Source organism: Panthera leo, chromosome C2 (assembly GCF_018350215.1).
Source record: "Panthera leo isolate Ple1 chromosome C2, P.leo_Ple1_pat1.1, whole genome shotgun sequence".
In the NCBI taxonomy this organism is placed as follows: domain Eukaryota; kingdom Metazoa; phylum Chordata; class Mammalia; order Carnivora; family Felidae; genus Panthera; species Panthera leo.
In genome coordinates, this window is record NC_056687.1 from 139,663,036 (window position 1) to 139,671,384 (window position 8,349).

Here is an 8,349-nt window from a genome sequence, read left to right on the forward strand (position 1 = left end):
CTTCCTTCCTGCCCTGTGTCTCCTGGAGGCTCCGTGTTGCCCGGGGAGGAGCACTTGTCTTCAGCTGGAAAGGCCTTGAAGGAGGACTTGGGCTGGACACCGCTCGTCTTGCTCTCAGAGCCCCACACGGAGTGGGAAGTGCGGAAGTCGCTCATGATCCGCTCGAATCAGAGTATTGGTTGACTTGAAACTTTTACCTGACTTGTATTCAGGGCTGGTCTCTCCATTCCTTGAGGTCCACACACTGGGGTGTCTGTTTTTAGAGAGGAAAACGACTGTACAGGCATAGAAAGATCTTCAGCGTCCGCACAGATAAGCAGTAAGGGCAGTGTGAGCGAGCACCACCCGCCCCCTACCCCGGGGCTCTACCACACACAAGGCCTTCGCTGGGCACGTCCCCAGGCCCTACCCTGTCCCACATTAAGGGTCCACTCGCCTCCCTGTGCACCGCTGTGGCTCACACCCCTCCCACCACTCGCTCTCTAACGGTTATGCCCAAACCCTTTACCCAGCACACTTAATATTTGCAGGAACCAGCCACATGCACGTGAAGGGTCTCTGATGAATCCCCCTCTGACTCAGAGTCGTTTAATGGGATCCTTACTGTAATCTGGTTTCCGCCTCCCATGTTACCTAGAAAGAAAGGGTCCAGGGAGACAAAATGGCAGATGGGTCCAGCACGGTGAGCACTTCCCCGCCTGGGGCTCCCGCAGCAGGCTTTGCCAGACCCCTGCCCACAGACGTGGCCAAGTCTGAAGATCAACCAACAGAAGTGTACGGGCACCGCCTTAGGTGGGGTCCCAGAGGCAGTGAGACCAGGATCATGGACAAGGGATTTACTACCCAAGTGCTCCCAGGAGACGCCTGGAAGCAGGCGTCCCGCCTGGAGGGACCAGGAAGGGTGAGGAAACCACACGTCAGGAGCTTCCATCCCAGGCAGGCTGTGGGGTGTAAGCTATTCTCAGTGTATCTCACCCCGGGGCAAGGGAGCCAGCCCTCACCTCACCTCCCACATGGGTCAGTTATTGGGAACAGGCCCCCCAGGGGACATAAACTCCCATGTGGAGGCATAAGGCATAGACGGGCACATCCATGTTCTCTACTGTGTGCTATGTCCCACTATGAGTAGAAAAGAGGCATCTTCAGCTCTCTGTGTATTTGGTAAGGGCTCCAGTGGCCTCTGGACAGTCCCTGAAGAGGGTCACAGCTGTCTGATGTCAGCAGCAAATCACATGGACTCCTGGAGTCCAAGGAGCTTGGCGGGTCACCAGCGGGATCACTGCAGTCACTACTGTGGGCCAGCCCTGTTCCAGGTGCTTCCAGACATTGGCCATTTAAGCCTGACAACAGCAACAGAAATGAGAGCACTGAGAAGTTAAATCACTTGCCTAAAATGCTCAGCTAGTGTCAGGAGATTTCCAACGAGAACTCCACTCTAGACTGTCAGCTTCTGGCGACTCAGCAAGTCTCAGGATGGTGCTCTGCGTGTCCCTTTGGTAAAAGAAAACAAACACGTATTTATATGTGTGAATGTGTGCATGGGGAGGAGGTAACCAAGCAGTGCTATCTTATACAAAAGAATACTGTGTGTGTGTGTGTGTGTGTGTGTGTGTGTGTGTGTGTACAAACATTCACTTAAGTAAAGCTCTAGAACAGGCCAAACTAACCTAATCTGTGGTTTGAAAATACCAGCACAATGGTTGCCTGAAAAGGAAGGCAGGCAGTCTGTGGGTTGATGTTTGTGTTTGGCTTCTTACTTCTGTCAAAACCAGCAAATGTACACGTAAAATCTGTGCATTTCATTGGATATGGATTTTACCTCAACAGACAAAAAAATGTAAAGAAATCTTAACATCTAGCTAATGATTTGAATGCTGAACTATTGGGGGGAAGTGTCGAAGAGGAAGTAGGAGGGGGAAAGTGCTGATGTCTGCTGTTTACCCAGAAACACATACTGAAAAGAAGGAAGAAAGATGGATCGATGGGTGGATAGAGGCATGGAAGATGGGCAGAGATGTGATAAAGCAAGAATAGTAAAATGTGAATTGTGGGATGTAGGTTGAGCATACAGGTGCTCGCTGCAAAATCGTTACTTCTAAAGATTTGAACATTTTCATGACAACATGTTGGGGGAAAAACGTAGCTACTCTAGAGAAGCCATGGAGGAGATTATGAGTGGATGGAAAGGGACCTTATTTTACTCGGTATGCTTCTTAATTGTTTCATTAAGCAGGTACTATTTTTGTAACAATTTGTTTTAATTTAAGAACTTAATAAAAAAGTGCCATGAAATATGATCTTTCCCTCGTGGAGTTTCTGGGAAATGTGATGGGAAATTGAAGACACACACACACCTTTCATTGTATGGCTGTTGCCAAAAGAAATGGCCTTAACAATGCACATGAATTGGTGACCCACCATGAAGGCCAAATGTGCTTTGGTCCTGCTCTGTCATCCACTGGCATTGTGACGTGAGCCTCAGTTCCACAGGGTGTAAAACAAGGGGGTTGGTTTGGGTGTCCTGGGGTGCCTTCCAACTCTGCTCAAGACATTCCTAGGAGACGTTTGCACGAATGGTGTCTGTAATGTTTGACGACATCAGAGAAAGAAAACTGCTGAACACAGGAGATTTATAGACTTACACTTTAAAAATAAATGTAATTGTTTGGAAGCAAAAACCTAGGGCAGATTATGCTCTGGGATTACTGTGGAAAGGGATTCTTTGTGCTCTGCCAGCAGAGGCAATTTTACATCAGCCTGTGATTCCACACGATTGTGTCTCAGTGCGACTCTACGTGGGGCAGTTAAACTGGGACCCACCACCTGCTTTGTAAATAAAGTTTTATTAGAGCACAGCTGTGCTCACCTGCTTCTGGATCGTCTCTGTGTGCTTCCTGGTGACAGTGGCAGAACTGAATAGTTGTGACAGAAATACCCTGGCCTGTAAAGCCTAAACTATTAACACTCTGGCCTTTTACAGAAAAAGTTTGCCAACAGCCGCTCTAAACATTCACTTCTCCTCTGCTGTAATTAGCGGTGAGTTTATATTTTTTAGTGCATTTTGCCGAACATTCCTGTGGCTGACAGAGCTGATCTCAGCCCATCACTAAAACGCTGGGGAGGCTGTAGGTGCGCCTGAGCTACGGCTGGGCACGTTGATTTTCTGACTCTTATCACGCACAGCCTCTTAAATCTCCAAGCAGAAGCGCGAAGTCACCTCCAGGCAGCTCTGTACATGAACTGTCGCTGAACACGCACAGGAAGCTGGCCTTTGCGCTCCTGGATGGCGCAAACCATAACACCGTGCCGAACAGGTGAGTGTGTTTGCTCCATCCAGGCTCCACAGTGGTCAGCGCACCAGCCTTTAAAAATGAAACGGGGGCACCTGGGTGGCTCGGTCGGTTAAGTGGTTAACTTCGGCTCAGGTTCATGGGTTTGAGCCCCACGTCAGGCTCTGTGCTGACAGCTCAGAGCCTGGAGCCTGCTTCAGATTCCACGTCTCCCTCTAGCTCTCTGACCCTCCCCCCGCTCATGCTGTCTGTCTGTCTGTCTCTCTCTCTCAAAAATAAATAAACATTTAAAAAAATGAAATGACATAAAATACTAAGATGGGAGCAGAATGCAGCTGTCTCTTCCTCAGTGGGACAGAAGAAGAGGGCTTCTTCTCTTTCCCTCTCTTCATTTTAAGTGGTTTTTCCATTTGGCTGCTTACATGGTGACCAGGGCTTTGAAAGCCACAGAAATTGCCTCCGTGGCTGGCAGTTCCATTAGTTCTATTAGTGACCGACGGCCCAGGTAAGCAGAGGCTGTGAAGTCAGGAGGGCAGGGTGCAGGGAGGTGGAGACCACACCAGATGCAGCAGCCGCAGAGGGACCGAGGGGACCTCTGGCCAAGGACCACCGGAGGGATCTATCCTCTGTCACCAGTCCTGAAATACTCCCCACACTGAGACCCTGGCCTGAGCCTACAGCACAGCCGTGTGGAAGACCAATGACTCATCTCCCAAATTACCCGCTCTTAACATAAAAAAATAAGGCACAGGGGCACCTGGGTGACTCAGTCAGTTACGAATCTTATTCTTGGTTTCAGCTCAGGTCATGATCTCATGGTTTGTGAGTCTGAGCCCTGCATCGGGCTCTGTGTTCACTGAGCAGAGCCTGCTTCAGATGTTCTGTCTCCCTCTCTCTGGCCCTCTCCTGCTCGCTTTCTCTCTCTCTCTCTCTCTCTCTCTCTCTCTCAAAAATACATAAATGTTAAAAAAAATTTTTTTTGAAAACAATAAAAATTAAGCACCGACATTTGTCCCGTGTACTACAAGGGGAGACGAGGACCCTGGGCCAGGCGTCCATTTTGTTTCCATTTGTTGTCCTATTTCCGTGATGGCTTTCTCAGTCCCCATAGTACGTGGGAAGCCACAGAGCTGTGTGTGTATGGACAAACCACTTGTAATGGGTATGGAGCTCACAGGACCGGGGCTGTCTCCTTCAGTCCTCAGTCTTAGGTGCCTCCGAGGTATTGCCAGAATCTTCTCCCCAAGGTGATAGACAAAGGAGGTGATCGGCCGGAGGAAACACAAATTCAGCTAAACGAATGGTGCTCTTTTGTGGCCGCTTTCTGTTTTCTTTCTTTACACTAGTGACATCGACCGATGATTTCTTATCGAAGCCTCCAAAGACAGAATCGTGAAATAAACTCAATCAGACTTCAGTTCAGTGAAGACTTATTGAGCAAAGTGCAAGTCGGTGGACAACGCAGGACACAGAGGTGCGTAAGATGTGACTCCTGTCCTCAAGCAGGGCACAGTCAAATGTGGGTGGGGGACAGACACTACAGGGGTCTGCTGAGAGCTGTAAGAGGGGTGCATGGTGCTGGGGGCTCCAAAGAAGGAAAGAGTCACAATCAGTCACAATCAGTCACAATCAGTCACAATGAGGGTGTGCGGGAGAGGGCAGAAATGGCTGGGGGAGATGGGCTTTAAGGCAAGGCTGATACATGATGCCCTGCACACCCCCAAAATTCATTCACGGGTCTGCAGGTCAGCTTGAGGTTGGCTGATCTCAGATGGCTTGTTTGGGCGGCTCTAATGCATGCTGAGGGCTCTGCTGGGCATGGCTCAGTCTGTTCCACGTTTGTTCAGTCTGGGCCAGTGCTTGCACCCTGCTGGAGCTTTAATACTGAATAAGTGAATACCTGAAGTGTTGGCACTGTGACTAACAATACTCTTGGAGACAGTTTCTTTTAGCGTGTAAAGTGCTGTCTGAACTCTTACATGCAGGGAGCTTTTTGCTCAACGCTTCATGTTACAGTTCAGACGTCCAAGGAAAGCTACCCCAAATGACTTCGCTGGGTATGAGGACATGAGTACGTAAAGGCTCCTAGTATGCTTTCCGGATGAAAAGGTTGGGTGCAAAGGGCATAGCCTTTCTTTCTTTGTCCCTTCTTTTGGTTGTGGATGTGAGTGGGATGGCAGGAGCTCTGGTCACCCTTTTGCAACCATGGCGGAAAACCGAAAGGAATCTCAGAGTTACCAATTGTGTCAGTCTAGGTCCTTCAAGAAGCAGGTGCCTGTGACTCTTGATTTAGGCTCAGGTTATGAGCTCCGGGTCCGTAGGATTGAGCCCCACGCCTGGCTCTGCACTGATAGCACAGAACCTGCTTGGGATTCTCTCTCTCCCTCTCTCCCTGCCCCTCCCTAGCTCATGTGTATTTGCTCTCTCTCTCTCTTTCTCTCTCTCTCAAAATAAATAAATAAATAAATAAATAAATAAATAAATAAATAAACAAAGTCCAGCAAAGCCATCAGGAAGTCTTCAAACTAAAGTTGGCTGTCAGAGGAGTCCCAGATCCCCCAGAGTGGGTCTGCCTCGGTATCCCTGCTGAGTCATCATTAGTTGCCACGGAAGGCAGAGCTTAGGCACAAACATTGTGATGGATTTTAAAGAGAAACGGTTGGAGCCCTTGTTCAGTTATGCTCCCTGTGGCAGGAGGTCCATGAAGCATACCCCAACACCAATCTTTACACTGTTGAACCATAGCCAAAAACTAACCTCCTTGAAGTACTCACTGTCAGAGAAAAATAAGCTATTTGTCTCTCTACACCCTTGCTCTATAACTTGTTGCTGAATGAGTTCCTAACCTGCGCCCTTCACGGGTTAAAGCCCAGCCTCCCACCATTTCCCCTTTCCTCTTTCCTTTTCCTCCTTCTTGTCTCCTCTCCCCGCTTTCCTCCCTTCATCTCCTCATGCAGAGAAGCTTAATTCAGTCTCTTTCATACTTGAACTCATGCCAGCACCCAGGCCGCAAGATCCCACCTTCAACCCCAAGCTGAAGTGGCTTATCAAGTTGTTTTTCCAAAACAAACACATTCTCTCTCTAAAAGGAATTTGGGATCCAGGTGGTAAGGTAAAGATTTTGGCTCAACATGCACACATATGTACATACACGTGCATGCATGTGTGCACCCATACACACACACACACACACACACACACACACACACACTGACTATTCTCTAGGATAGGTTACTTATCTTCCTCCCTAACGTGTGAACTATTCTAGAACTGATACCTTATCTTTTTATGTATAATTTAGTTTTACTATAAATTATTTAAAAAAAACAGAAAAATATCAAGAATAATACAGCACTCACAAAAACATCCCATGGATTTAACAAATGTTAACACTTTGCCATATTTACTTCGAGTCTTATTTTAAGCAACAAATTATTACAGATAACAATTATAATAATACTAACACTTTCACAGTGCTGACTATATGCCAGGCCCTGTTCTAATACTTCGTGTGCATTAACCCCTTTAATCCTCATAAAATCTGTGAAGTAGATATTAATGTTGTCTCTGTTTACATTCAAGGAACCTGGGCACAGAGAGGTTGAGTAACCTGCTAATAAACAGCCAAAATTTGAACCCAGGAAGACTAGACTAGGTACAGTTTGGGATCATATTTGATTTATTCTTATACGTAGCTTGAGTAATAATTACTCAATAGCTATTTGTTAAAGAAAGAAAAGAAAAAGAAAGAAAGGAAAGGAAGGGAAGGAAAGGAAGGAAGGAAGAAAGAAAAAGAAAAGAAAGAAAAGGAAGGAAGAAAAGAAAGAAAAGGAAGGAAGGAAGAAAGAAAAAGAAAAGAAAGAAAAGGAAGGAAGAAAAGAAAGAAAAGGAAGGAAGGAAGGAAAAGAAAGAAAATGAAGGAAGAAAAGAAAGAAAAGGAAGGAAGGAAGAAAGAAGAAAAGAAAGAAAAGGAAGGAAGAAAAGAAAGAAAAGGAAGGAAGGAAGGAAGGAAGAAAAAGAAAAGAAAGAAAAGGAAGGAAGAAAAGAAAGGGAAGGAAGGAAGGAAAGAAGGAAGGAAGGAAGGAAGGAAGGAAGGAATAAAGGAAGGAAGGAAGGACAGAAAATTCATTTAGGGTATAAATAAATACATGACTGACTTGCATTCTGGGAAAACCAAGCTCAATGAGACCACAACTCCTTTCTGAGATATTGTTATCTTGGGTCCTAAAAGTGTTTTTAATTTCCCTGCCTAGTGGCTTCCTACTGGGAAGAGGATAGCTCTTGTATTGGTTACCTATTGCTGCCTGATGACTTACCCAACACAAAATGGCTTAAAACAATACTCCCTTATTATCTCACACCGTTGCTGTGGTTCAGGGATTCAGGGCTGGAGATGGCTTGTCCCTGGTTCACAAGGTCTGGGGCCGGGCTACAAAGCTCGAAGACCAGAGCTGAGCTCATCAGGTCAATGTTCCTTCACTCACATGTCTGGCTGTTGTCTAAGGACGTCAGCCTGGGAGTCCTTACAACATGGTAGCTGCATTCCAAGGACAAATAACCCAGGGAGGGAGTCAGGCAGAAGCCATATTGCCTTTATGGCCTCAGAAGTCACACAGTGTCACTTTCACCCCATCCTGTTGGTCAAGGCAGTGATGAAGTTTGGCCTGGTTTCGAAGGGAGGAGATACAGATCCTTCCTTTCCTTGGGGGGGGTGGGGGGGGGGGGGCGTGTCAGTGTCCTATTGTGAGGAAACCAAGCAGGATGGGGTAAATGTATAATCTACCACAGACCCTAAGAAACAGACATGTAGTAAGTATTCTTTCTATTATGGGGGGACAGTTATTTCTTTTTAGCCAGTTGGATCCCACTAAAATGTATGAGAATGGGCTCTACCAATGTGTCCACTATGAAAGCAGAGTGAAACCAAAAATCACTGTGCATGTCAACGATTGTACCAATTACCCTATTCTTTTCTTTACCTGTTCCAGTGTTATCAGCCCTTAAAACACTGAATATGCAAGCACTCTTAAAAATCCAACCATGTCTTAGGGTGCCTGGG

At 46.8% G+C, this 8,349-nt stretch overlaps 1 long non-coding RNA gene across 1 annotated transcript; it reads right to left on the reverse strand.

The window, feature by feature from the left end:
• Positions 1–828: 828 nt before the first annotated feature.
• Positions 829–7,948, reverse strand: LOC122198685. Its single transcript, XR_006193097.1, has 3 exons — positions 7,607–7,948; positions 2,419–2,580; positions 829–1,491 (listed from the first exon to the last, which is right to left on the reverse strand). It is a non-coding gene; the product is annotated as an uncharacterized LOC122198685 (long non-coding RNA).
• Between the last annotated feature and the right edge of the window lie 401 nt (positions 7,949–8,349).